Genomic DNA, 12,176 nt, shown 5'->3' with positions numbered 1-12,176 from the left:
GGAATGGCAAGAAATATTCAAAGTGATGAATAGCAAGAACCTACAACCAAGACTACTCTACCCAGCAAAGTTATCATTCAGAATTGAAGGGCAGATAAAGAGCTTCACAGATAAGAAAAAGTTAAGGAGTTCATCACCACCAAACCAGTATTATATGAAATGCTGAAAGGTATTCTTTAAAAAGAGGAAAAAGAAGAAAAAAGTAAAGATAAAAATTATGAACAACAAATACATATCAACAAGTGATCCTAAAAATCAAGTGAATTAAAAATCTGAGGAACAGAATAAACTGGTGAACATAATAGAATCAAAGGCATAGAATGGGAGTGGATTGATAATTCTCAGGGGGAAGGGGTGTCTGTGTGGGGGTATGGGAAGAGACTGGACAAAAATCATACACCTATGGATAAGGACAATGGTGGGGGGAGAGGTAAGGGCAGAGGAGGGGGTTGGGAACCGGGTGGCGGGGAGATATAGGGGGAAAAAAGGAGAAACAATTGTAATAATCTGAACAATAAAGATTTATTAAAAAAAAAAAAAGGTGCTGACATTTTCCACCAAAATAGTAGATTTGTCTATTTTCCTTCTATTTCTATCAGATTTTTTCTTCATGCATTTTGACACAGTATTTTGGGGTGCATGCATTTTGGATTTTTATCTTTCTGGAGGAATGATCCCTTTATCATTATTTAATGCCCTTCTTTATCCCTGATCTCCTTCTTGTTCATGAGTCTGCTTGCCTTGAATTAATATAGTTAATTCAGATTTACTTTGCTTAGTGTAAGCATAATGTATTTTTCTTCATCCCTTTGCTGCAAGCAGTTACCTTTAAGATCAATTAATAGAAATATAAAACATATTTTATTTTAATTCATTTACTTCTCCTTTGTGTTCTTTCTTTTTATGTTGATCTAAGTTTCTGACCTATATTTATTTCTTTCTGCCTTTAGAACACCTAAGATTTTCAGGGCAAGTTTGGTTAGCAAAGATTCCCTCAGTTTTTTGTTTGTATGAGAACATTTTTTTTTAATTTATCCTTCTCTTTTGAAAGATGGTTTCAATACATATAGACAGTTTTCAAAACTTTAAATACTTATAACTACATACATTATACTTAAATATTTCATTCCACTCTATCTTCTCTTCCATGGTTTCTGATAAGTCCACTGGAATCTTATGTCTTCATCCAAAGGTAAGATGACTTTATTCCTCTGACTTATTTTAAAGTTTGTTCTTGTCTTACTATGAAATGTTTCACTGTAGTGTTTTGTTTTTGTTTGGTTATTATATTTGTGTTTTTTTAGTATTTATTCTGTTTGGTGTATGTCATCAGTTTTGGAAACTTCTCAGTTATTATTACTTCAAATGTTTCTTCTGATCCTTTCTCTCCTTTTTCTCTTCTGGTATTTATTATACATATTTTACACTTTTAAAATTGTCCCAAAGTCCTTTAATACTCCATTTGATTTTTTTCTCGTTCGTTTTTTCTTTTTGTATTTCACTTTGGTGTGGTAGTAAATTGTGAGGAGCGGGAGCATTCTCTAATCTTCTAATTAAATCTTATTATTTTAGTGACCTGTTTTGTATAGCTGTGATCTTCATATACCTTTCTCCAGTGGAACAGCTTTTCCCCCTCTGCCACCTATTTCCTTCCCTGGCTACGGTGTCCCAAAGGCCTGCTGGCTCTGATTTTGTTTCCCCTCTTAGTTAAAATCTGAAGGCTATATGGGCTCAGAGATTGGATCAGAACTGAGCTCTGCTAAACTCCTTCCCCTGGAGAGTATGCCTTAGTGATGGTGAAGGCTCTGGGCATGTAGGACACTGATTACTCCCCACCTCTCCCTATCAGAGCTGTGAAGGCATCTTTCTTGGATCTTCATGATGAGGAGCTGGTGGGATTCCTGTAGGCAAAGCCCGCAGGAGTATTAGAATCTCCTAAGACTGTGGTCTTGAAGACTTTCTCCCTCTCCCATTAGTTGACATTTCAGCCTTCACAAGTGTTCTAGTGCCTTCTATTTAGATGCACCTGTTTCAACAGAGTTGGGGCTCTGCAACCTCAGGGCTCTGAAGTGTCCTAGATAGCATTGATTTTCAGTTCTCCCAGCTTTTTCTCAAAAGGATGATGTGATGATCTCCAAGCTTTTTAGATGGAAGAGATGAAACTCAAAGTGTACTTGAGTGCTTTTAGATATAGCATTCTTAACTAGGCATTTCCAAATGCCTGCTCTATTCTTTTTTCTTTTCTTTTTTTTAATCAGAATAGCTGTGTAAGTAACATCAAGAAGCTCCTTAGAAAAAACAGATCCCTAGAAACTCTCTTTCAGAAATGTTGTGATCCAAACCGGTATTAGTAAAACACTTCCCCGGGTGATTTTTTAGAACATTTTCTAAAAAATAAAAACTATTTTTGGCTAGAGCTATCAACTCAAAATTCTCTATTTTCCACCTATTTTAATGCCTAACTTACAGCTTAACTCATTTTAAAGCAGTTATAATGACCTTGAATAATCTATTGTCCATATTCTTCTAAGAATTTTGTCCCACATAATACTATAATCAAACTTTTGGTTATCACCCATCTTTCTCAATCACATTTGACTGGAATCAAGGTATTTATTAAAATTCTAGAAAGACCTTCAAAAGATGATACATGGAAGTATTAATCAGTTTCCTTAAAATGATAGGAGCAGTCCATTCATTTCATTGGTAGGAAGGGAATACCCAAAGACACATTAAAATTCCATATGACTTCCTTCTTAGCAGCCACTATGGCAGCCAAAATCACTGGAGCTTGGCCTCTCTAGGCCAGTAGGGCCTCTCCTCCATGGTCCTGTGTGTCAGGACTGTTTCCGGAGCCGCCAGTGAGGCTTTGATCCTCAAGTCAGTCACTGGTGACTGGTGCCCTGGAGCCCTTGGGGCAGTGTCGCTGACTCAGGCCTGGGTGGGCCAGCTCCACAGCTAGTGTGGCGCCTGCTGCTGATCCTGTCGCAGATTGTCCTCATGCAGAATGTCTGTCATGTCTCTCTGGGCTGGCACTGGTGGGCCGGCTGGTGTGTGTGCAGAGGACCCTTGCTAAACCAGATGTCCCACGCTGAGACCCTGGGCTTTCTTTCCACCTCTCTAGGCCAGCTCTCCATGGTGTCCTTCTTTCTCAACTCCCTCACCTGTGCCCTCAGTTTGCTGTACTTCATCTGGTGAGGAAAGCAGTGTCTGGATGTCACTGTCACTGTCCAATTCTTCCATTCCTCGGCTGCTGGTTCTATAGCTCCCTGTCCCCCTGGTACTGATCTGGGAGCTGGTCCAAGCCATGTGCATTGCGCTTATGGTATCATCAGTGAGTACCTTGCATGCAAACAGCTAAAATAGATTCTGCTCAGCCCCTAAATCCAATGACTACAGTTTGGTCCATTGGACACCCTGCTGGGCAGTTTATCTGCTCAACACCTTGGGCTGCTTTGACCCTTTAGATGAGGTCCAGCCGAGGTCTGAGAGGAACCCTGGAAATGGGAAGTCTCTGTTGGTGTGTGAGAGATAGTGAGGCCCTTACAAGAAGGCAAATGACAGACAGAGTCACAGCTGCAATAATGACCTCTGTCTGCTGAGCCCTTGGTATCTGGGAGGTCAGCAAGGGGACCTGAACTTGTTTGTGTCTGCAAGGTCAGCAAAGGGACCTCTTTCTGGGTAATAACAGGATTGGAAACATGTTACTCTTGAGCCACCCTACTTGTAACTAGCCTGTTATTAAAAAAAAAAAAAAAAATCAAGGATATCTGATTGAAGCAAAGTCATCTGTCTTACCTCCCTGGGAATAGCTGTTCCCTTTGTCATGTGATTGAACCACAGATAATCTTTTAGAAAAATATTTGATGTCTGGACCCATAACCACAGAAAAAGATGTAGGTGCAAAGTATTAGACTGCTATCACAGGCTGGACTACAGATGGGGCACCAATCACAAGGAAAATGCACAACTTATATGCAGCCACCCATGAACACATGACTAACTTCCAATTCTCTGACTGAGTGCCCACCATGATGCCATCTCTCAACATAGTAGTCCTTAGGACCCAGAAAAGAGTCCCCATATCACTCCTGTCTAACCTTCATAATAGTTCGTTAGAAGTGACCAGGCCCCTCAGCTCCCACTGGACTTCAGTTCTGGCAATAGTTCCTTTTATCTGACTTATTTGGAAGTTTATAGTAGAAAGGGTACCCAGAGTGAGGAAGCCCAAGCTTTCACCTCAACCTACACTGATAGTGCAGAGGGAGAAAGGAGTTTGCTGCTAAGTTATTTCCTAGGGGTGGAGTATTTTTTGTTAGGGGCTTGCAGGTGTCATTCTTTGTACCTAAATACAGTATTTTCTACGGGGTAAAATATCTCATAGCAAAAAATGGTAAAAATTAATTAAGAAAATATAATTGAAGGTTGATATGTAAAATGAAGTTAGGGATCACACTTAATACTCTATTAATATAAAATTTTACTCAGAGCACACTTGACCCATTTTATATAATGCAAAGCTCAGCATTTAACTCTGGCTGATTAATGAAATATATTAATTATTCAAAACTGAGGCTTATAGTTTTCATGTAAATATTGTTTATTGTTATAAGCAATATGTGTATATGTCTGTGTATTTACATGTTGACATCTATATTTTCCATCAGATTAAAGGGATGGAATATTTTGGGTGACAGGAAAAATGAAAGAGAAAAGTGAGAGGAAACACGAAAGCTATGCATGTGAAAAGCCTAGATTTTTATTTTCTTCCAGGTAAATCTAAATGAAGAGATAAATCTGGAAGGCGCTTGCTTTTTCTGCTTTGGGCTCTGAAGTTCTCAGTCCTGCAGAGCATGTTCTCTATCCCCAGACCTTGACATGGAGAAGGAAAAATTTTAAATCAAAGTTTTGTACTACTAAAATATTAATATTCCAAGTTTCAGAAGCCTGAGGAACAGGTGATGTCACTGGGCCCACAATCTATGAAAAATCTTAGCAGAGCCCTAGCCAGTTTGGCTCAGTGGATAGAGTATTGGCCTGCAGACTGAAGGGTCCCAGGTTCAATTCCAGCTAAGGGCACATGCCAGGGTTGCAGGCTTGATCCCCAGTAGGGTGCGTGCAGGAGGCAAGCCGATCAATGATTCTCTCTCATCATTGATGTTTCTCTCTCTCTCTCCCTCTCCCTTCCTCTCTGAAATAATTAAAGAAATATATGACAGTAATACTTTCTTATACCTAAATATGTTTAGGATAAAATGGTGGTAGCCTTGACTAAAATATTTAGAGACTTTTGCCCTATAAAGAGGGCCTAAAATGAGGAAAGTGTACTTTAACGTATTTTGCCAATGGGGGGAGATAGGGGAGTTGAAATAAAATTGTGGTTAATTATGCACATATGCACAAAATGACATAGTGGGCTTTGTATGGTGTACTGCCTACGAAGTACAGTACTAACAAAGAGTGTAAAACAAGGTGTGAATCAGTAGCGTGGCTGTGACTGTGAACAGCAGCACTGAGAAGATGCTTCCCTGGTCTCACAGGGTGAGTACGAGCTCATTTAAAGTCAGCAGCTTAGCTAGCAGGTTGTCTTCATGGTATATAATAAAAATTTCTGGATAAGAATAAGGAGATAAAACTTAAATCATAGTACATGGTACTACAAAAAGGTTTCTTATCTCACCTAATTTAAGATTCATAACTAAAGCCTGGCTTTAGTTATGAATCATCATGACCTCAGAATCTGAGCCAGCCACAGTCATTCAGCAATCTAATTTTATACTCAGTGGGCTGGAATACGTTTTATCATTCTGGAAATGTTCTGGTTCATCCAGGAAACACTGGTTCTTGTATTTTATCTTCTTAAATAGAGAATAGAGTAGTAGTGATCATGCCGATGAAGATTGAGTTCATTTAATGGTTTTAAAATGTAGACTTAAAAAATCTTGCTAATGAGAATAATCTTCTTTAGTTATTTTTCCAGATGCTTGGTAACAACTCTTCTCTAGTGTAATTTATCCTGAGATATTTGTTTCTTGAAGTTTTCCTGATTAAGAGAATCAGAAGTACTTAGAATGCAATTTATACTCCTTTCTGTTTTAGATTGATCCACAGCACAGACTGATTTAGAGTTAACTCCTAAATTTTAATTTTATGCTATCTTTTACAAATTTTTGTGTATACTTAATATTCCCACCCTGTAACTTGGTTTTATTCTGATGCAATACTATTCAGCATATCGATAACTAATGACATAAGAATGTTCCATAACTTTTTAAAAGAGTTATATTAGAGTTCTGGTCAAGATGGCAGTGTGGCTAAATGTAGCACTTGGAACCTCCCACAACCACATCAGAATTATAGCTAAGATACAAAACAACCATCCCAGAAACTGCCGGAAATCTAGCCGAGGAGAAGTCCTACAACAAAGACTACAGAGAAGAAGCCACATCAAGAATGGTAAAAGGTGCTGAGATGTGGAACCAGCTGGTCCCACACCCATGTGTTGCAGATAAAAGTCAAGAGGGCTAGCTTAGCTGCAGAGGTCCACACTGAGGAGTGAGGGGTCTCAGCCCCATACCAGGCCCCCCAGCTGAGATTTCCCAGCTCAGGGAGTGGGGAGGCTGCACCACTGGGCCTTGTAAGACACTTACTACATAAGGTCATTCTACCAATACTGAGAGATGTAGCAGCTCTACCTATAACAAACACATGGAGGCAACCAAAACGAGGAGACAAAGAATCATGCTGAAAATGAAAGAATAGAACAAAACTCTAGAAAAAGAACTCAACAAAATGGAGACAAGCAATCTACCATATGGAGAGTTCAAAACACTGGCTATAAGGATGTTCATTGAATTCACTGAAAATTTCAACAAAGATGTATTAAACATAAAAATGAAGGTAGAAAACATAAAAAAGAACCAGTCAGAAATGAAGGATACATTAACTGATATAAGGAACACATTACAGTAGAGTAGATGAAGCAGAGGATCAGACCAGCAATTTGGAAGATAAGGAAAAAGAAAACAATCAGAACAGCAAAAAGAAAAGAATTCCAAAAAAGTGAGGATAGTTGAAGAGCCTCTGGGACAACATCAAGCACACCAACATTCACATCATGTGGGTGCCAGAAGGAGAAGAGAGAGTCCAAAGAATTGAAAATCTATTTGCAAAAATAATGACTGAAAACTTCCCTAACCTGGTGAAGGAAATAGACATACAAGTCCAAGAAATGCAGAGTCCCAAACACAGGAACCCAAAGAGGCCCACACCAAGACACATCATAATGAAAATATCAAAGGTTAAAGACAAAGACAGAATCTTTAAAAAGAAGCAAGAAAAATGCAACTAGTTACCTACATGAGAGTTCCCTTAAGATTGTCAGCTGATTTCTCAACAGATAAAGGACAGATAAAGGACTTTACACAGTAAAGCTATCATTTAGAGGAGAGGCGTGCCCAGCCCCAGTGGAGGGGGCCCAACAGAAAATTGAAGACCAGAAGGGATTGGCACAAAATATTCCAACTGATGAAAAGCAAGGATGTACAACCAAGATTACTTTACACAGTAAAGCTATCATTTAGAATCAAAGGACAGATAAAGAGCTTCCAAGACAAGAAACAGCTAAAGGAGTTTATCACCACCACACCATTATTACAAGAAATGTTAAATAGTCTTCTTTAAGAAGAAGAAAAAATAATAAATGATCAAAAATATGAATAATAAAATAGCAATAAATGTATTAAAAAAGAATTATGTATCAAGGTTCTGGCCCTTCTGTAGATATATAAGTAATACATTTGCAAATGGAGTGATTAATTATACTAAACTCCAGATTAAAAAATGAGCCCCAGCCCTGGCAGCTTTGGCTCAGTCGTTGGAGCATCAGCCCGTGGACTGAAGTGTCCTGTGTTCGATTCCAGTCAAAGGCACATACCTTGGTTGCCCAGGTCAGGGCACGTGTTGGAGGCAACCAATTGATGTATTTCTCTCACATTGATATTTTTCTCTGTGTCTCTCACCCTTCTTTCCACTCTATCTAAAAAAAAAAAAAAATCCATGGAAAAAATATCCTGGGGTGAGGATTAACAAAAAACAACAACAAAAAAGAGGCACATTCATAATTACATAAAACATCTGCATACTTTGAATGAGGACTTTGGGTAGAAGAAGAAAATAAAGACTATAGTTAGAGAATTGGGTGTATGTGGATAAGATTGCTAAGGAAAAGTCAACTGGGAGCAATCCCCTGGATTAAATAAAAAGTGTCTAACACTTATGTTGATGAAAAAGGGGTTCTATGGGGAGTACCCTCACAGGGTGACCTGATCATAAATTCCTAACTGGGCAGGTCATGGTGGGTAGTCATGCCCAGACCTATAAAGTCTTTAGGGAAATGTTCCAAGCCAGCCCTGTCCATTATTCTTGTGCATCTAAGTGAAGACACCTTTGAAACACCAGAAGTAATACCCCTCAAAAGGGGCATCAACCCTCAAAAGATCACATAATCTTGTTAACTAGTCTGTAATCCCATCCCCATCTTGCTTCTTTCCACCTCCATGTAATCTTCCTTACACCCTCTTCTTAATTTCAAATGCATAAAAGAAGCTGTAAAATTCTTATTTTTATGGAGCATTTGAGATCTTGCTTCTTGGCATATATTGTCTGTTTGGCTCAAATAACCTCTTATGAAAAAAATCTCTACAGGCTTGGATGTTCCTTATATCAACAATTACATAGATCTGAAATCATATAGTCCTTTTAAAAAAATATTGTTTAAACTCTCCACCACAAAGCTGCACAGAGTAGAATACTATGGCTGAAGCAGAAACACAAGAAAGATAAGAATACCCTTCCAGCCAATTATCTGCTCTTTTTCCCTTGCAGTGCCCCAGAAATATTGCTAAATAACGTGAATTAAAAATCTATTATTCAGCTTATTGTCACATTTCTATAAGCTTATCTGAAGCAATTTTTTAAATTCTTTTTTATAAAAATTATGACTCATCAGTGCTTTTAGAAGTGCCTCTTAAAGATGATGAGGTAAAAAATAATTTTGATGTTTATTAATAACTAGAGGCCCGGTGCACGAAATTCGTGCACTTGCAGAGGGGGTCCCTCAGCCTGGCCTGTGCACTCTCGCAGTCCGGGAGCCCTGGGGGGATGTCTGACTGACAGCTTAGTGGCCTTAAGCTGTCAGTCGGACATCCTTAGCATTGCCATGGAGGCGGGAGAGGCTCCCACCACAGCCACTGTGCTCGCCAGCCGCGAGCCCGGCTTCTGGCTGAGCGGCGCTGCCCCTCTGGGAGCCCACTGACCACCAGGGGGCAGCTCCTGCGTTGAGTGTCTGCCCCCTGGTTGTCAGCACACATCATAGTGGCTGGTCATTCCACCATTCAGTCATTTGCATATTAGCCTTTTATTATGTAGGATACACTGTAGATGAGGCCCCCTAGAATCATAAGAAATGCAAAAAATTCACTGTTAACTCATTCTCGAATTGCCCCCACTTAAAATCAAATTGCACCCCCCCATGGTGATTTTAAGTGGGGGCAATTCGAGAATGAGTTAACAGTGAATGAGTTAACAGTGAGGTGTGTGCTGCACCTTGGGAACCACTGGGCTTGACACTTTTCCTCTCTGAGCTTCATTTCTGCATACATATGCATATACCATGGGAATTGTAATCTCTTCTCTGCCTACCTCACTGCGTTGTCATGAGGAGGTTCTGAGCTAATAAACCTAGAAATGTTTCATCAAGTAAGTGATGTCTAAACAGGAAGGGATTGTTATTTTTAAGCTCACGGGTACCCTTGCAGGTAGCAGGTGCTGATTAGGGGAGGAGGGCATGATTGTTTCCTGGGACTGTAGCTATGGAAGCTTTGCAGAGGGTTCCACAGGCCTCAGAGGGGTGGGCTCTGGCCAGCAGCCCTGTAGTGGTGGTCGTCCCTGGAGGCACTGGCAGGGGGCAGGGAGTTAGGGGGATGCTAGGGGGGCAGCGAGGCCGAAGGGGAAGTAACTGTCAAACCTTCCCGCTTGGCACCATTCTTTAGATTGTATGTGTCTGTTTCACAGCTGTACCTGCTCAGGGCAGGGTTCCAATTTCCTGGAGCTGGGTGGGGGCCGGGCCAAGGCAGAGCCAGGCGGGCTAGGAGGGCGGGTTTAGCCACACCCCCAGCGAGGTTCAGCGCACTTCCACTGTGGAGACTACTCTGCTATTGTGGTGGGGGTGGGGGAGAAGTGTCTGACCTTGGGGGCCTGCTCAGGCCTGCCTCCACCTGGGTCTGGAGTTGTAGTTGTAGGGAGGAGAGGCGTGCCCAGCCCCAGTGGAGGGGGCCCGGCAGCAGCGGGCCATGGGCCCCGGGTGCCTTGGGGGCACTGAAGGGTGGTTGCCCGCGTGCTATTGTTGTGGGTGCCCCTGGTGGGGGTGGCGGGGGGGGGGGGGGGGAAAAGATCAGGAGTCTGAGGTGCGGGCTGCAGCTACTCCCGAGGCTGGGTCTTCTCCCTGTCCAGTCAGCCTCCCCATCCCCCTGGGGGTGTGGGGTCTAGGGTAGGGTGTCCATGCAGGGGTATTGGAAGAGCTCCCCGTGGCCACTTCCTCTTCCTTCTTTGCAGTCCAGGCTCCTGTCAGGCACTGTCCTCAGACCCCCAGGAACTTGGCTCCAGCGGCCCACCCCCTGCTGCACGCGCAGCCTCCTGCTGGTCTGTCAATATGCAAATTGGTGGTTACTGGGACACCATAATGGACAATTAGCATATTACCTCTTTATATGTATAGATGTTTAAAAGATCAAACCCATAAAACTTGAAATAAAGTAGCATTCTATGGGTAAATGTGTTAATACCTTAGAATTAAGAGTGGAATTGGATTGAAGCATGTTGTCACTGAAACTACAGGTATAAAATGACATAGAACCTCACAGACAGACACTAAACAGGATTAACAATTCTTCACGATACTTATAGGAAACTGATTATTGCCAAAGATATCGCAGGTTGTCTGGAAGTCCAGGTCTCTCTGTTGAATTAATGTTTCTGTTATTTAACCTATTTATACCCTGCCTAATGAATAAAGTGATTTGGATTTAAAGTAATTACAAGAGGAATAATTGAGTAAATTAGCTAAGATCTAAAAGTAGGCAAAATATGGTACACCCATGCAGATATCATTCCTTAAAATAATTCATGAGGTCCTATACCATTTTCAGAATTGAAATAAAAATTAGGATGAGTTTACAAATGTCTAACGTAAGAAGGAAAAGTAATTATGTTAATAATAGTGTCCATGGCAAAGTACCTACCTTTCCAGTGCTTACAGTGCAACCTGTGAGATCAATGCTTAAGTATGCAATTTCAATCTGTTGCTTAGATATTTTGATAAATTGGTCAAAACATGTGACCTGGTGTAGTACAGCATAGGAAACAATGGCATGCACTGGAATGATATTGGAGTAATCAAGATAACCAAGGGAATAATTGTAGGGGGGATAGAGAGATACTGTATTAAAGAGGTAGCATTTACAAAATTTGTATGAAACATGAAGAAAAAGAAGGAACTGAGAAAAAAGAACACTACATCTTTGGTAGATTGCACCATTCTCTAAGATTAAGAAACAGGAGGAGGAATGTGTTTTGAGGGAGAAGAGGTGAGTACATTTTGGACAAATAGAGTTTGAGGCTGTGTAGGAAAAATAGAACTATTTCTGGAATTAAGTATATTTTTCCCCATGGGTGTTCTGAAAATGTGTCATCCAGGTAGACACCTTAGAGGGTTGGGCTGTGGATAATTTTCTTCTCAAATCTTTTGGATTATTATATTGCAACCTTCTTTCCTTTGGGAATTAATGGGAATGCTATTTCTACCTCTCGCGTCAGCCTTGTAATTACTCCTTCCCAGGAGGAGTGATTTATCTGGTTGGTAGAATGACAAGAATCTCAGAGCACTTGGTATTCTTCCTCCATTATTAAGGGTGGAGGTGGTAAAGATGACTGTTTCTATGTTGTTTTCCCTTTTCCCTTTGAGGCTAGCTTTTGGCCACAGATAATTTCTCATGAAACTAGGTTTCATAAAATAACCAGGTGTCCAACATTGTTCCAATTAATAATGACTGCATTGTGGGTTATTTTTAGGTAGCTGTTGGAGAGTAAAGTTTTAGACTCCAAGACAGATAATATTG

Source organism: Eptesicus fuscus, chromosome 14, assembly GCF_027574615.1.
Source record: "Eptesicus fuscus isolate TK198812 chromosome 14, DD_ASM_mEF_20220401, whole genome shotgun sequence".
NCBI lineage: Eukaryota > Metazoa > Chordata > Mammalia > Chiroptera > Vespertilionidae > Eptesicus > Eptesicus fuscus.
This window is presented reverse-complemented; position numbering follows the sequence as displayed.